The following is an 18,597-nucleotide window of genomic DNA, read 5'->3' as shown; positions in this document are numbered from 1 at the left end:
TGATCACATAATGGCTTTGAGTGAAGTTCTGCGCCGGGCTTCGGTGTGTATGAGTAACCACATCCAGACACAAGGCAACTTGCTGAATTCTTCGTAATGGAGAAGAGCTCAACACCAACAAACTCTCGGTGCCGACCCATTGTGAGATTCTGTTAGACAAAAAAAAATAGCATATTAGATTTAAAAACGAAAAAAAAAAATGTGCTCATGGCTTGCACAAAAAAAAAAAACTCCTCTCTCTCTCTCTCTCTCTCTATTATAATTTTGCTTGAATTCTTCAAATACGGAAGAGAACATCATTCGAGTCTTACCTTATGTATGATCAAGCTTCTCTACTGAGTAGCACAAAAGCAGAGTGCAGCGGCAGTCTTGCGAGTTGTGGGCAGCAGTTCAGCAAGGGCCTCAGTGTCCTCACGGCGTTAGGTTGTCCTGACCTGAGCAGCTGCAGTGTGCAGGGACCAAGTACTGACTGAATGAATGATGATAAGAGAGGGGTTAAAAATGCGTTGTCACGTGTGTCAAGGCTGGTCAGGGTTGCCGATGGTAACTGGCTAGCTAGGCCAGAGCAGAGGTCAAAACGGTCGCGGTAAAAGGTATTACCAGTTACCAACTCATTAAAAAGGGAAAATGGACCTTCTCACCTGAGTGATAAGCCGATAAGAAGGTGGGGTCCCTGCCCAGCCTTGCTGTGACGGCTGCCGGGGCAAACCCCACTGGGATATGCTTTACTTAACACCCCAGTGAGAAGACCTCTGCTAATCCTTTATGTCACAACACACCTGGTTGACGTGGGCGGTGAGTCACTGCCCAAGTCAACCAGGTGTGTGACCCTGGGCGGTTGGGCGGCGGGGGCTTGGCTGCTTGCGACACCTATCTGAATTTGGTACGGAAATGGTACGATTAAGTACGAAAAAAAAAATCGTACTTTCGTACCGTACCGAACTCGAAGGAAAATATCGTACCGTAATATCGAACCGTACTTACATCCCCAAAAAAACCGTACCGTACCGTAATATCGTACCGAACCGTACCGTACTACATGCCCTGGTTAGAAATGAAAACACTTATAAAAATTTTAAATAAAAAAATGTATTATTAAACTCAAAATTTATAAGTGAATTTCACAATATCAGGGAAAATTACTGTTAATGGAAAACAAAGTAAACTTTAATTAATTCTTGAATCAATTAGGTAAGTAAAATTAAATCAAAATTAATTTATCACAAAATTCAAAAAAATTAATTCAATTGAAATTCAAAATTCAATAATTGAAAATTTGAAATTGATTCACAAGTGGTAAATAATAATAAAACTTGAAAAGAATTCTAAGTAAATGCAAATTAATTCACAAGTGTTGGATTTAATTAAATGTGCAACGATTAAGCAATGAAAATAACTAAGTCAATTAAATTATGAATGCAAACAAAAATACAGAAAAATGTGGAAAATTCCAAAATTTAAAAAGTATTAATCACACAGAACATAAAATAAAAAGGCACACTTCAATAAGAAAATGGACAAATGCACAAAACATGCAAATCACTTCAAATGAATAAACACAAAATACAAAAATTTGCGATGTGTAAAAATGTAAATAGTTTCTCTCAAACCACTGTAACCATCAGTTATTAGTTTTTACCAAACCTTAGTAACCATCAGTTATTAGTTTTTAGTTAACCACTGTTCCTATCAGTTATTAGTTGAAACTAATAAAAATATAACACACTTTACCGTTTTGGTATACCAACTTCTTTCTTTCTTTACTGCAGCTTGTTTCACACTTTCACAAAACCAGGCACTTTTACAACAACAATGTTTGTTCAGATTCCACAAAAAACACTAAATAAACTCTAAGAAACATCAAATCCGAAATTCTCAAGTTACGAGTGACCATTCAATAAGTATGAAATCGTCACAGTACTTTAAAATCAAAAGTGCTATGCGATGGAGAGAGAGAGAGAAAGATGTGATTGCTTTGAGTATCTAAGCCCGAATGAAAAACTTCTCCCTTATGGAAGCTGGACAGGGGAGATGACACAAAACGTTTGGGGGAAGAAGCTTCCATTATGACGCAACTTTACAAAGAAATGTGTAATATGCAAGTGGCACTCGGCAAAGATATACGTGTACGAGACCAGTCTGCTCAACAGACACGTACCCGATCGAAACAGAGGTTGAGTGATAATTAAGACTGACATGTTTTGATAACAACGTGAAGACTCGAGCTCTCTTAATCTTGGGAGATGAAAAGTTACTGAAACAATTCTAGCTTTGAACGGACAAAGAAAATCTCTCTCTTTCTACATTCTACGTTATATATATTCTTTTACATTATGTTATACGAAATCTGAACACACATTTAAAACATCCTATCTCTAAGCTATCTAGGAATCTGAAAAAATGTTGCCAAAATCTCATACACAATATTTTATACGGTCAAAGAGGGGATATATGCATTTTGAAAGTAGCAATATATAATATACCTCCCAAGAAGATTTTTTATCACGGTGTTGAATCCAATGATTCGCAACGAGATAAATAATCAGCAACTACATTGTTTTTGCCACTAATGTGCTGCACTCTTAAGTTATACTGTTGCAGGCACAAAGACCACCTGGTCAGTCTTTGATTATGATTTTTCATTCTCTGGATAAATGATAGTGGATTGTGATCAGACAACACTAAAATTTCTTCATTCCTAGGTCTATTCACATACACTTCAAATTTTTTCAGTGCTGTGATTAAGGCTAAAGTTTCCTTCTCGATTGTCGAGTATACTTTCTGATGTTTTTTCAATTTTGTAGACATGAAGCACACAGGATGGTAGATATTATTTTCATCTTCTTGAAGTAGAACAGCTCCAATGCCACAGTCCGACGCATCAACTTGTATCACAAATTTCTTGTCTAAGTCTGGAGCTTGAAGTACTGGTCTTGAAGTTAAAATGGCTCTTACCTTCTCAAAGGATTCTTGACACTCTGGTGTTCAAACAAACTTAGCTTTGGGATTAGTTAAGTCTGTCAAGGGAGCTACTACGGCTGAGAAATTTGGGCAGAAACAACGATAGAATCCAGCCATGCCTAAAAATATCTGTAGCTGTTTCCTGGTAGTAGGTGGGGTAGCCTTACGGATACCTTCTACATTAGCATTTACTGGAGCAAGAAAGCCTTTCCCAACTTCAAACCCAAGATACTGTACAGTTGCCTTTCCAAACTCACTCTTCTCTAGGTTGACTGTTAATCCTGCTTCTTGAAGTTTCTTGAAAACTTTCCTCAGAATCTTCAGATGTTCTTCCCACGTTGTAGAGTAAATCACGATGTCATCTAGGTATACACCTACTCCTTCTATCGATCCTAGCAGTTGATCCATCACTCGTTGAAATATTGCCCGTGCATTCATCAGACCAAACAGCAGAACAGTATCCTGATACAGTCCAAATGGAATAATAAAAGCTGATAGCAACTTGGCATTCTCATCTAAGGGAATTTGATAATATCCTTTCAACAAGTCTATCTTGGAAACAAACTTGGCTTGCCCAATATTATCAAGTAACTGATCTATAAGAGGCAAAGGATAATTATCAGCCACACTGATAGAATTCAGTTTCCTATAATCAGTACACATCCTAAATGAACCATCTGGTTTCTAACACACATGGAGAACTGAAGTGACTTGAACTGGGTTCTGCTAATCCATGTTGCAGCAAATACTAAACTTCCTTCTTCAAAACATCTCGATGGTAAGGTGATAAGCGATAGGCTCTTTACTTGAAAGGTCTTACATCTTCTTGAATCTTGATTTCATGCTTGGTCAGATCAGTACGTCTAGGCACATCTGAAAAAATTTCTGGAAAACTTCTAATTACTTCACTTAAGTCTTCACCTTGTTCAACACTCAGATGTTTCAGTTTATCCTCCAAATTTTCCAAAATTGAAGAATTATTCACCTTGCTTTCAGCTCCCAATTCATAGCCATCATCGTCTTCTGTAGATAAAGTTGTTTGGGTTACTGACAGTTTCAGTTTTAGTTTCTGAGAAATAAGGTTTCAAGAGGTTCACATGTATCTTCCTTTATCTTCTTCTTCTTTCTGGTGTTTCAATCACATAAGTTCTATCACTTAACTTCTGAATTATCTTGTAAGGATCTTGAAATTTAATAGTGAGGGGAAATATCTTGACAGGTAAGAACACAAACACTTGTTGACCAACACTAAAACTTCTTAGCTTAGTCTTAGCATCATATCTCTTTTCATTTTCTCTTGACTCACTTTCAAGTTTTCTAAAGAGAATTTTCTAATATCTTTCAACCTTTTCCTTAAGTTCTTCACATACTCTCCTTGGCTCTCCTTTTGATTTTCTTCCCAATTTTCTGCAAGAATCTTCAATGGTCCTCTAACTTCTCTACCAAAAATCATTTCATTAGGTGAACATCCCATACGTTCTTGATAAGCACTCCTAACTTCAAACAACATTAATGGTAAACCAACATCCCATTCTCTTCTTGACTCAGAACAATACTTTGTCAGCATACTTTTCAATGTCTGGTGGAACCTTTCCAAGGTACCTTGAGTTTCTGGATGATAGGCAGTAGATAACTGTTGTTTCACTCCTAACAAATTCATCACGTCCTGGAATAACTTTGAAGTAAAGTTTGTTCCTCTGTCACTTTGTACTATTTCTTGTATACCAAACTTTGAGAAAAACTCCACAAGTTTTTCAGCAACTATCTTGGCAGATATGTTTCTAACAGGGATTGTTTCTGGATATCTTGTCACAGGACACATTAATGTTAACAAACACTCATTTCCTTTCTTTGTCTTCAGCAGCGGTCCAACCATGTCTATAATCACTTTGCTAAAGGGTTCTCCTCTAACTTCTATAGGTTGTAGGGGGGCTTTCTTGATGGTTTCATTCGGTTTTCCAGCTATCTGGCAGGTATGACACTCACGACAGAACCTGCTAATATCTTTGTGAAGTTCAGGCCAGAAAAAATATTTCATGATCTCCACAGTCTTCCTGATTCCCTTATGTCCAGACTCATGGGCTACTGCAACCACTTGCTTCCTCAATGGATATGGAAGCAAAATTTGATGATATTCGCCCCATACAGTATCTCCTGGTGAGAGCTATTGCTTGGCTTTGTTCAGCAAAACCTTGTTGTATTTGGTTTGAGTCTGAGCAAGGGATCTAAAGTAGATCTAGTTTTCTTAAAGCCAAACTGGAATGGAGAAAGCAATTTATTTGTTTCTAAGTGCCACACAAGTCTGGTGTTAATCATCTTTTCCATTAGCTTACAAACACAACTGGTGAGAGCTATTGGTATGTAGCTGCTAGGTAAAGAAGGATCGTTGTTTGGTTTCTTCATAGGGATAATTAATGATAATTTCCAGCTCTTAGGAATAATACCATTTTCCCAGATTTCATTTATTATATCTAAAAGAAATTTCTTCGACTTTTCTTTGAGATGTTTCAGCATTTCATAAAGTATTTTATCTTCACCAGGGGCTGATGATTTGGTATTCTGCAAGGAATCTTTGAGTTCCTGCAGTGTAAAATTTGCATTATGTGATTCAAAATTATTTTCACTTAAATCAAGAGAAATCTGGGCATTTCTAACGTCTTGGAACTCTCGAGAATAGTTCTCACTACTCGGTATACTCGAGAAATGTTATCCTAATGTTTCGGCGACCCTATCTGCTTGCGTAATTAGATCATCGTTTATCGTGAGGGTAGACTGAGATTCAGGGACAAACTGCCATTTATTTTTTAATTTTCTTCCAAATCGTAATGGATGGTGTTTGGGCTAATGCCATTTATATAGACATCCACGACTCTCTTTTTGCCTTTTTATTTTTTAAAATATTTCTTTTCCATGGCCACAGCACGTTGGTAAATAACTTTTGGCTTATTGGGCGGTTCCATCTCATACTTTTTATAACATTTTCTAGTGATCTTTCTCGTACTATTGCAGGTTTTGTTCCACCATAGAGCTGCTGGTCTAGAGGGCTTTCCTTTCGTTGTTGGAATTGAGGCAATTGCACTGTTGATGGTAGTGTTATTAAAATAATTATATACCTCTGAAATGGGTGGAAATAATAATAATAATAATAATAATAATAATAATAATAATAATAATAATAATAATAATAATAATAATAATAATAATAATAATATCCTTTATTGCAGCTCAGGGCCACATACATGGAATATCAAAATGCAGACAGTAACATACACAATCTAGATACATGAGACAACATAATAAAAAAAAATGAATAATCGGCACTTATCCACCAAATTGCTGAGGTAGCATAAAAGATAGTAATCATAGTGATAATAACAGTAGTAATATTGGTGAGAAAAAAATGCATTGAGATATATAACAGTTAGTGCACAGATTATATAACTTAAATTTCATCTAGAGACCTTGGGTGGTTACAGTAGTCAGGTCCAGAGAGCTAAATACGAAAATTGAATGTAAAAAAACTTTTAACTTGATAGTATTCACAGTAATAATGGAAAAGTAAAATATCAGCAATAAATACAATAAAAATGACAAGACTCTGCAGATGACATCTTGCCAATACAGAGATTAAGTCCTTTAGGGGACAAAGGCCTCATTTTCCCATCTTTCCCACAATTTAGATCTTCGTCTTGCTTCACTCCTTAGGATGCTTTGTATGAGAGAGTTGCTGCTGTTTCTCACTCGGGTTACCAGACTAGACATTGTTCGCCTTACAATGATTTTTAAATTGTCCAGGTGGTTTTCTATGAACATCTGTGTGGCGGAGTGGTAGCGGTGAATGTTTGTGAGGCATCTCAAAATGTCATTGTCCCCAACAGTGATACGTCTCATGGTCTCTCGGGTATAGTTCGTCCAGAGGGAGCACCCATAGATACTGTAGCAGTACGAGCGGAAGAGCAGCAGTTTCACGTTTCGGTGACAGAAGACAAAACTCCTTGCAATCATGTTGCCAGTTGCACATAGCTTACGACGCCTCTGTTCAATGTCTACGGTATCTTTTCGGTCGTCGGTGATAATGTGCCTAAATACGGAAATTCGTGCACAAATTCCAGCCGATGGTTTCCGAGGAAAATTTGTGGTTCTGCAATATGCTTAAGCGATCTCGGGAGCAGCGATATGCACTGGGTCTTAGTTTCATTGTAAATTAAATCAAATTCCTCTGCATATTGGCGGCAAGTGTCGATGAGTCGTTGGGGACCTAGCACTGACGGGGAAATCAGAACCATATCATCGGCGTAACAGAGGTTGTTTATAGTTGTTTCATTGACAGTGCATCTAATTGGGAGTGAGTTCAATTTGACATTCAAGGCATCTGTGTACGTATTAAACAAGTATGGAGAGAGAATGCCCCCTTGCCGAAGCCCGTTTAGGGAGCCGCAGGTGTACGATAATACATTACCCCATTAGACACAGAATTGCTGTGTGGAGAACCAGCAATGTAAGATGCCAATTAGATATAGGGGTGTGCCTCTTTCATGGAGCTTCAGGAAGAGCTTCAGGTAGTTTACTCTGTCAAATGCTTTTCTCACATCCATAAAACAAAGGAAAACAGGAGAGGATGATGATAGGTAGTAGTTCAGCAATTCTTTCAGTATGTAGATGCAGGTGTGGGTTGAGTGGTTTGCTTTAAACCCGAACTGGTTGTCTGGTGTGTAGAAAGGGGAGAAGTCTCACTAGAAGAACCGACTCAAGTATCTTCGATGCGATCATTGTGATTGCAGTCGGCCGGTAGTTGCCAGGGTCAGCTGCATCCTTTAGCTTGTTTTTTATTACGTAATGGTATCAAGTGAACTAAGTGTAGGGAGTTTGGAAGAAACTGGTGAATTATGCACGCATTGAATAGGGCAGCTAGCAAAATGTAAATTATCGGGTGGCAGAATTTGAAAGCCTCTGCGGGAAACCATCACAGTCAGGCGATTTATTATTAGGTAGGCTGTTTATGGCATCGCTGATTACCTGGCGTAATACGGTCTGCAAAATGAAATTGAATGTTGTCAGTAAGGAGGTTATCTGCATCCCTTCGAGAGGTATATAATTATTTTAATAACACTACCATCAACAGTGCAATTGCCTCAATTCCAACAACGAAAGAAAAGCCCTCTAGACCAGCAGCTCTATGGTGGAACAAAACCTGCAATAGTACGAGAAAGATCACTAGAAAATGTTATAAAAAGTATGAGAGTGGAACCGCACAAGCCAAAGTTATTTACCAACGTGCTGTGGCCATGGAAAAGAAATATTTTAAAAAGGCAAAAAGAGAGTCGTGGATGTCTATATAAATGGCATTAGCCCAAAACACCATCCATTACGATTTGGAAGAAAATTAAAAAAATAAATGGCAAGTTTGTCCCTGAATCTCAGTCTACCCTCACGATAAACGATGATCTAATTACGCAAGCAGATAGGGTCGCCGAAACATTAGGATAACATTTCTCGAGTATACCGAGTAGTGAGAACTATTCTCGAGAGTTCCAAGACGTTAGAAATGCCCAGATTTCTCTTGATTTAAGTGAAAATAATTTTGAATCACATAATGCAAATTTTAACACTGCAGGAACTCAAAGATTCCTTGCAGAATACCAAAACTCCAAAGCATCAGCCCCTGTGAAGATAAAATACTTTATGAAATGCTGAAACATCTCAAAGAAAAGTCGAAGAAATTTCTTTTAGATATAATAAATGAATCTGGGAAAATGGTATTATTCCTATGAGCTGGAAATTATCTTTAATCATCCCTGTGAAGAAACCAAACAACGATCCTTCTTTACCTAGCAGCTACATACCATAGCTCTCACCAGTTGTGTTTGTAAGCTAATGGAAAAGGTGATTAACACCAGACTTTTGTGGCACTTAGAAACAAATAAATTGCTTTCTCCATTCCAGTTTGGCTATAGGAAAACTAGATCTACTTTAGATCCCTTGCTCAGAGTCAAACCAAATAAGGTTTTGCTGAACAAAGCCAAACAATAGTTCTTTGATTTTGAAAAGGCATATGACACCACATGGCGCTTTGGTATTATAAAAGAGTTGTATATGGGCATTAGAGAAAAACGATCAGATATTAAATGGATAAAATACGGCAACGTAGAAGAACTAGAAACGATTTTTATGATCGTTTGTGTTTCACAGAGATGCAAACTGCAGACAGCTCGGAATCATTAGTTACGGGACACACCCGTCCATATTTCTTTCCTACCTCCAACACTTGCTCAGTATGTTATGTAACCTCGTGTTTTATTCAGTTCAATCTCTTTCTCTTATTTGTTTTCAGATGAACAAGTGTTCCGTGGTATCGCCTGCCCACGCAACTGGCACAGAACATCCCTGCTACTCGGCTAATTTTCTATATTTAAAATTTTTTCTTGTATTCAGATAAGGACAGATTTTTTTTGTATGTACAGTTTCTTAAGTGCATCATCTCAGCAATCTGTGTACAGTCCTTGATTCAACCTTGTCATTCCTACGCTCTTTCTTTTCTCTTTTTCTTTATTTTACTCCATTTTATTCTATCAACATAATGACTGAGTTCTTCCTCCCTAACCACCTTTAAGTACCTTAATTTCATATTCTCACTTATTTCTAGAGGACCACGGCATCCCTCATACGGTTTCCTTACTCGAGGCTTTCACTTTCTTTTTAATTTATCTTTAAAATACTATTTCTTTACCAGCATCATCTTTCTATACTCATGTCTTACAGCGTCTTCAACTTTGAAAAAAGTTTGTTTTGTTCCTTGATAATCTTTTTTTTCTTTTCACGTCAATAAATAGTTTTAACAAGTCTTGAAATGTTGTCTTAGTAATATATAAGTAAAATACCAGCTGCCCCAAGGATTACTTTTTACCTAAATCGCCACATGAATTCCTGTCAATCACAGCTCACTAAGCTCACTCAGCTCAGTCGAGTCGAGTCAGCTGTAGGTTCCAGATTCCTTTCCGTCGAAGGCAGACTCGCCGGGCGTTACTTGTCAGTTGTCAGGAGTTCCACACGTAAACAAACAAATCGACAAGAACGTACATGTAAAAGAAAGAGAGAAAAATACAGAGTGAGTGCGTGTAAAAGTCAGTTTAAATTACAACTCTCTCAAAGCATTTTTCTTAAATTGGCTACGAGAAGGATTAAAATTAAATCATTTAATCTTTTAGGATGAAGCCATATGAAATCTGAAGTTGGAGCGGCAAATAACCGTAGATAACTGTAAGGGCGTAAACTTGAGCACAACTGTGAAACCGAGAACTAAATTTAGTTGTTCACAGGTCACAGGTGTTTCAGTTTGCCAGAGTGTCATATTTTGAAATTCAACACGTCATATTGGTTTAACCAGGACCTGTTTGGGTTACTTACCTGTGTTCATAGGTAGCTATTCTCACAACGGCAGCTCTGGAAGTCTCGCGCTTAGTGTCTGGTAGGTTTATCGGTTAGTAATCCCGAGTAACTATCCTATAGGTTGGTAGGCTATTTAACATTGTGGTTAATCTAAAACAGATTGCCTTATGAAATAAATCATTGTGGGATTAGTGTCACCCGTAGTTGATTTGTGACAGGTCCCTTTTAATGTCATAGCTAGGTAGTCTTAGCCTAGGTGAATTTAATGCTGCTGATAGGCTATTCACCTCGAGTTACCCTGTAGTTTTGCCTTCATTTCATTCATAAATGCTTGGCTTTTCAGTTACAACCCGTAGGTATGTCCAGCAATAGGGTAGTTTACAATACAGTGAAACTACCTATAGGTAGCCTGATTTCACATCATATAATGTCAATTAGGTTTTTTTGTTTTTATGCATTTTTGACAGATAGGCTACGTACCTTCCTATTAGGACAGTTGTTACATAAACTATTTTTTATGCCAATTTTTAAATTTTATTTTCAAACCTTGTATCGTAGACTCATGCTGTAATAACAATAAGGGGGTGACCCCAGTGGCAATGGGCCACTTTGGTTAGCCTTGATTTTTAGTGGAGAAAATAACAAAATTTGTGAATTGTTCTAACATAAATTATCAAAAATACAAAGTTCACAAGTTACTGTGTTGGAAAAAATATGTTGTTCATGTCTGTGACCTTTATCAATCACTGAACACAATGTAGCCTAAAGGCAAAACATGTCACAAGGTCAATAACATCGATGCATCCCAGTCAAGAACTAAAATGTCACAAGGCCATCTACAAGGATGCATGCATCCCTAACCTAACAGCATAACCTAACCTATGCTATCTGGCTCCTACCTGATGGTGGAAGGTTTCCAAATGCTTAGAACCCCTTAACTGACTTAGAGCTATTTAATTCATTGAGCACTTCACTGTGATGCATCCGATCCTTACCATAGCTAACTTGTACATAGCCACTCCATATTTGTTTCTGCAGAAATATAAACCATTGGCTTACACATAAGAGTATCAGTCAGCGTGAACTGGAATTGGGCACTGAAACTTGGTAAAGAGGTAGTTCATTGGTGGTTATGGGGGTGTTAAGTAGGGTAATTCTCTCACTCTTGCACCGTTATGGAAAGTTATGTCATCCTTTGTCAGGTTAGGTTATCTGGCTGTACTCTTGCTGACAGGTAAATGGAAATGTGTGTTTTATTGGTGTTATAGAGAAATAGTAGTGTGAATAACATAGACTAGTTAAGAAGGCCTGCTGTGTTACCTGGATGATTATATAGTTCTGATGTTCTCAGGGAGTTCTTGCGTTTTGTCATGTCCTGAGGATGATGATGAATATGGTGAAGATACATCTCATGGCCAATAGCACAAGAGGTTAGGGGACGGGTTCCCTTCACCTTGTGAGTGGGCAGTTCGCCGTGGTTTCTGGGTCTGATAGCTCTCTAGGTAGACTCTCAGACAGATTCCTCAATGGTCCATTCTCCTATAAATTCTGAGGTTCATTGGATGGTACAATTAGTTCAGTTACACTTTTGGCTCACAGAGAAGAGTGTGACTTTTGTCCTGTGCACCCTAAATCAGTTATTTGTCCTTATGGGAGAAAAGCAGCCTTTCCTCCCATCTGGCACTTGTGGGTTTTGGAATCATGTTCTTGATTTTCTTGGGTTTGCGGTTAAAACCCATAATCTCTCGTTTCCTGATGAAAGATATGATACTGTCTTTTCCCCTCCTGGACCTTGTTGGTAGTTTAAATGTGAGGCTTCAATGCCCATTGTGAACTGTAATGTGCTCCCTAAGGATAAGATGACCTCCTAGGCCAGAGTGTTGGTACCTCTTGGCTATTATCTGTAAGCACAAGAAGTGAGTGTCCAGGAACACACTTTCTCTCTGGCTTTGTGCTTTAATCAAAAAGCTTATGACTTATGGTCAAGTAGATGGTTATATATTTTAGGCAAAAGCTCACAAATTATAGGACAGGAACCACCCCAGCATTTTGAATAACTTCCTAGTAATGAGGTTTGGTGTCTGAAGCATCAGGCCATCTTCACCTCATTTGATTGAGGAACATTGCCTAACTCTCTCAGCCCGACCCCCACAGCGAATTTAGGAATAGACCTGTTGTTGACGACCTGCATTTCGTTTTGGATTACGTTTTAGACTTCTCCATAGGAATATAGCTTTATAAACATTGACTGACTCTGCCTTTGACCACGGATTCTGCAACTAAAGACACTTCTTCAGCTATGCCTTCTAAACCTTCCCCTTCTACACCCTTCCATCAGCATAGCAGCGATGACGTAGGAGCACCTAGGTCCCTGCTTAGGCTGCAAAAGAAGGATGATTACCCTCAGACACGATCGACTTTCTACATGTAGAAGCTGTAGAAAGGTGCAATGTAGTTTAAATCAAAGATGTGATGAGTATAGGGACTGGTTGACAGACCAGATGGAAGGATATTTAAAGCACAAGAAGGCACTAGCGGCCAAGAGCAAACGCAAGGTAGCTACTGAGCCTAAGAAGGCAGAGTCAGACGATTTTGAGTACGTGCTTTTCAAGAAACTAGAGGATGGGCTGCCTTCTAGTATGACAAGTCTCCTTTTTTTTTTTATTTTTTTTTATTCATTTATTTATTTATTTATTGGCAACATTGATTGAGGATAAAAATTCTAGTAATAGGTAACCAATCTCTAATCGTTCTCTTTCGGCTCCCCTGCCTGTTCCAGAACCATCCCTAACAGGTGCCAGGGGTCATGGAGAACCACAGATCCAAAGGGTAGGATCTCCCGGCCCCCCTGGCACAGAGCAGGCAGTGTCAGTAGTAGATTTCCCCCTTTCCCCTGAAAGTGTAAGTTGTAAAAGTAAGTTAGCAATAGGCGAGACAAAGACAGTTAGGGACTCTTGCGTAGATGTATTAGAAGAGAAGTTGCAAGGACAGCTCTCTTTGAGTTCTGATTTCAACCCTGGTAGGTCTGGGTCTCCCTTGGATCCCTCAGAATTTTTTGTTCCCTGCCGCTAGTTTACAACACGTTAAGTCCGCTAAGCCTTCCTTGTAGTGTATGGTAGGGTCAGGTTTGGCAGTATTAAGTAGGGAGGAAACCCCTTCATCGTCAAAGGTTCCTTTTCCTTGGGGGGTTAGCTCGGAGCTTTTTTCCATGAAGAGCTCGTTGGATAAGACTCCTTTTAACTTAGTGGAGTATAGTGCAAAATTTTTAGACCTCTCTCAGGGATACAGACAATTAGTAAAGCAGTGTTTTAAACATCTAACTCACCTGGTAGTTATATTTATAGCTTACGTCCCTGACGTCACAGCAGAATTTCAAAACTCGCGGCAATCGTCGATTGGGTAGTCAGGTGCACCACCTGTGCGCCCTCTACCCAGGTATGGGGAACCGTTCCAACTATTCCTCAGATCTTCCCTGCCGCCGCATCGGTGACATCGTTGGAACTTCGCTCGCTTAGCCCGTGTTTTTTGCAGTTATTTGGTGAAGTACTCTTTGGCTTTGGCTTTCGCTTGATTTTGGACTTTATTTGGATTTTTCTTGACCCTTTTTGGATATTGTTGGTTTGACCCTTGCTTGTTTAGATCTCTCTTTTGAATTTTTCCAACATGACTGACTCTGCCTCGAGTGTAAGAATGTGTGTGAGAGGTTGTAAGACTCGGCTTGCTAAAGCCTCAATATACCCTCATTCAATTTGTATTAAATGTAGAGGTAAGACTTGTGAGTTGGGAGATAGATGTGAAGAATGTGTGGATTTACCTGAGACTGAATGGATAGAGTATTACCGCTATGTGCGGAAACTGGAGAAGGATAGGATCAGGAGAGCGAAGAGTAGCATTTCTCGCTCGTCTAAAGATAGTCAGGGAATTGACAGTTCTATTTCCCTTGCTAATGAACCTATTGATCTACCTTCCGTAGTGGTAGTCCCAGATCCCCCTACTGATACAGGTAATGGTCCAACATTAAAGGACATGATGGCAGCCATTCAAGCCCTTGGTCAATGGGTAGAATCCCTTGCAGAAGACAGGGATAAATTATGGTCTGATGTAAGAGATCTAAAAGTGACAAGTGATTCAAAAATTAGTGCAAGTGCAGTGGAGGGTGCTGCTGCTCGGATCTGTCGTGCTCCTAGTCCTAGACCTCTTCCAAGCTCACCAACCCCTGTGAGAAGGAAAGTCGGCAGACGAAGGGAGGCGAGAGGTTTTAGCTCCCGAGCAGTCGTCCCCTCGAGCGTACCTGTTGACGATCCCCAGGACACTCACCCTCGCCATTGGAAAGGCGAGGTTAAAGTGTTTTCTTCATCGTCGGATGACGCAGTTCCCAGACGGGGCTGGCTTCTTACTTCAAAATCGAGACCCCTCAAAAGACAATACCCGGTAGAGCAGCGTCAGGAGACGACACCGCAAGCCCCAGGATGTAGTCATTGGAGCAGCCCAGAGCGCTTCCCTTCCAGCTCCGATGTTTGCTCTCCTACCAAGCTAAGACGCAAGATGTTGCACAGGCGGCTGTCGTCTTTGGTAGGAGGCAAGGAAATGTCGGACGATTGGATGCCTTCGGTGCATGCTCCAGCTCCTCCTTCGGATTGGCACTCGTCTTCGGGACGTTCGTCTCAAACCGAACATGACGTAGAGAGAGAAATTGATGTTGTGGCTTCTTCAGTCTGTCCCCAGCAGCAAGAAGCTCCGCAAATTGCTTTACTGCAAGATATGCAGTACAAACTCTCCTCCTTAATGCAGTCTTATCGACCTGCTACAAGCAAAGACGTACATATTCGTCCAGCTCAGGACGTTCCAGGAGCTGTGAGTCGTCTTGAGGATTCGTTTGACATGTGTCGCACAGGCGGCGAGCATTCAGCAAACGACCTCAAGGGGCGGCAGAACAGCAAACGTCAAAAGCTTGGACTCCAGGACGTCCGAGTAGCTGGACACCAGGACGTCATACCTCAAAAATCTGGACGCCAGGACTTAGAGCCTCAAGGTTTTGAACACCAGGATGCCTGACGTCAACAGGCTGGATGCCAAGATGCCAGGAGGCAAGATTCTGGACGCCAGGACGCCGAGCGTCAAGATTCTGGACGCCAGGACGCTAGGCATCAAGAGACTGGACGCCAGGATGCCAGGCATCAAGGAATTGGACGCCAGGACGCCGAACGTCAAGATTTTATACATTCGACTTACCTGTCAGATATATACTTAGCTATTAGACTCCGTCGCCCGACAGAAATTCGAATTTCGCGCACACGCTACCGGTAGGTCAGGTGATCTACCTGCCTGCCGCTGGGTGGCAGGAATAGGAACCATTCCCGTTTTCTATCATATTTTCTCTGTCGGCCATACTGGCAACATCGTTGTGGGTATCTCCGGCTGGATTCGTATTTTGCATCGCAATTGATCTTCGTTTGGACTTTTTGGTGACGTATTTGGATTGATTGTACTGGCATACGCGATTGTGGACCGTTTATTGGATTTGATTTGGATTGTTCAACATGATGTCTGACTCTGGAAGTGTGGTGAGAATGTGTGAATGAGGGCTGCAAGGTAAGGATGCCGAAAGCATCGGTTGATCCTCATACTATTTGTAAGAAATGTAGGAAGTATGAATGCTCTTATAATAACACTTGTTTTCATACAATCAACTTACCTGTCAGATATATACATAGCTAAGACTCCGTCGTCCCCGACAGAAATTCAAATTTCGCGCCACTCGTACAGGTAGGTCAGGTGATCTACCGGCCTGCCCTGGGTGGCAGGATTAGGAACCATTCCCGTTTTCTACTCATATATTTTCTGTCGCCGGTGGTATCAACATCGTTGCTGCCACCTCTTGACTGGAATTCGCTTTTCTAAGCAATTGATCATCTTTTTGTGGACTTTTGGTGACGTACCTGGGATCGTTGTTTTGGCATTCGCTACTGTGGACTGGATTTGGACTTGCTTTTTGATTTTTTCTTCAGAATGTCTGATTCAAGTGTTTGTGTGAGAATGTGTGTGAATGTAGGCTGCAAGGTGAGGATACCGAAAGCTTCGGTTGATCCTCACACTGTATGTCGCAAATGTAGGGGTTTTGATTGTTCTATTTCTCAACACCTGTCATGAGTGTGAAAGGTTGAATGTTGAGAGGATGGAAGACTCTAACTTCTTACTTGAAGAAGTTAGAAAGGGATAGAGTCAGAAGGGCTGCATCTAAGATGGCGGGTAGTTGTACAAGGCCTATTGAGCCTTTGGATAATTCTAACTCTTCTCTTAATTATGATTCTGTATCAGGACCCTCACTGGCCGTACATTCAGATTCAGCTTCGAATTGCTGAACTGAAGGCTACGCTTCACAGGATGAGATCCGAATGGCTACATAAGAAAAGGTAAGGATTGTGAAAGTGATTTTAGTGAAGTGAGTGTCCCCCAGTGTTGTGGAGGGGGCGTCTGGCCGTCTCTGCGACGCTCCCAGGCCTAGACCTCTTCCAAGCTCCCAAGCCCAGAGGAGAAGGAAAAGTCGAAGCCGTACGGAGGTTGTGGAGAATTCCCCCCGGTCAGGCGTCCCTTCAGCAGGTGCTGTTTATAGACAGCCTGCTCAGGACCGCTATCGAAAAAAGCGTCCTCGAGAGTGCTTCTCTTCGTCCGCTTCTCCCTCTCCTAAACGAGGGTGGAAGGATTCGGACTTGTCCAGGCCCCTGAAGGCACTGGAGAGATCCTGGTTTGGATTCAAGCCAGAACGCTTTTCGGAAGAAGAGCCTCCTTCTATCAAGAAGGCGAAGAGGGTTTCGCCGTCCCATTATGGGGGCAACACGCCTTCGAGGTCTCCCTCTCCCGTTCAAGAAGACGCAGGAGAAGCGTCCAAAGGATCATTTTGGCGGTACAGGAACAGCTTTCCGCCCTAGTAGGAGTCCTTTCGAAGGATCCTCCTCGTAAGAAAGACGTCATACTGGCGGTCAAGAAGACTCGTCTTCCTTCTCCAACCAGGAGTGAGGCTCCTGTGAGACTGAGTCTTTTGAGATCTCAGATAGAGACTCATGGGAAGATCTGGATTCGCCAGACAAGCGCGTAGCAACAGCCAAGCGCGAGGCGTCCTACAGACGAGAAGCGTCCTCTAAGAGAGAGTCAGACAAGCGAGAAACGCATTACAGACGAAAGGATTCTCCCAGATGGGATACGTCTGCCAGATCAGTAGCTTCAGCCGAGCGCGGAGTAAGCAAAGAGTCAGTCAGGCGCGAGACGCCAGCCAAGCGCGAGGATCTTGCCAGGCGCGAGGCGCCAGCCAAGCGCGAGGAGTCAGCCACGGCGCGAGACGCCAGCCAAGCGCGAGGCGCCAGCCCAAGTCGAAGAGCCAGTCAAGCATAGGAGCTCTTTACACTCTCTTAGCCCTCTCCTATTAGGAGTTTTGTCCCCAGTAGAGAGAATTGTTGGACAAGAAGACCCGGAACGAGAAGTGGCCTCTCCTACTGATCCGATTATGGAAGAGGAATCAGAGGACGAGTCTCACGGTAAGGAAGGACTGTCGAACTACAAAGTCTTGACAGCTCTCCTTCTCCAGGAATACGGAGATGCGTTGATCCCTGCCGCTCCTCCTTCGCCTCGTTCACTGTTTTCATGCTCGAAGACTCCGAAATCGTCGGCTTTCGTGAAGATGAGACCGACGATTTCTATGAAGAGAGCTCTGCAATCGCTGGATAACTGGATGCTTACTAAGAAGGAGCTAGTAAGGACAGTCTTTTGCATGCCTCCCCCTAGACTGACCGGCAAGAGAGGGATTTGGTACCAGACTGGGGAGAATATGGGGTCTCACTCTCCCTGCTTCAGCTGAAGCTGACTTTTCCAGTCTGGTAGACGCATCCAGGAGACATAGCCTTCACACGGCTAAGATTACTTGGGGCCTTTCAGAGTTGGATCATCTCCTCAAGGGACTTTTTCACATTCTAGAAGTCTTTAACTTCTAGATTGGTCCCTTGGGGTGATGTCCAAGAAGGCTCATGCCCCTGAAGGGCTAGAAACGGATGTACTCTAGCAATTTTGTCATGTATTGACAAGGCGGTGTAAGACGGCTCAGGGGAAGTTTCTTCCTTGTTTGGAGCAGGTCTCTTGAAGAAGAGATCTGTGTTTAGCGCTTTCTTGACGAAAGCAGTATCACACTCACAAAGAGCAGCTTTGTTATTCGCCCTAGGTCTGATTTTCTGTTCCCGTCACAGTTGGTGAAGGATATTT

Source organism: Macrobrachium nipponense, chromosome 5 (assembly GCF_015104395.2).
Source record: "Macrobrachium nipponense isolate FS-2020 chromosome 5, ASM1510439v2, whole genome shotgun sequence".
In the NCBI taxonomy this organism is placed as follows: domain Eukaryota; kingdom Metazoa; phylum Arthropoda; class Malacostraca; order Decapoda; family Palaemonidae; genus Macrobrachium; species Macrobrachium nipponense.
Note: the sequence above shows the minus strand (reverse complement) of the source record.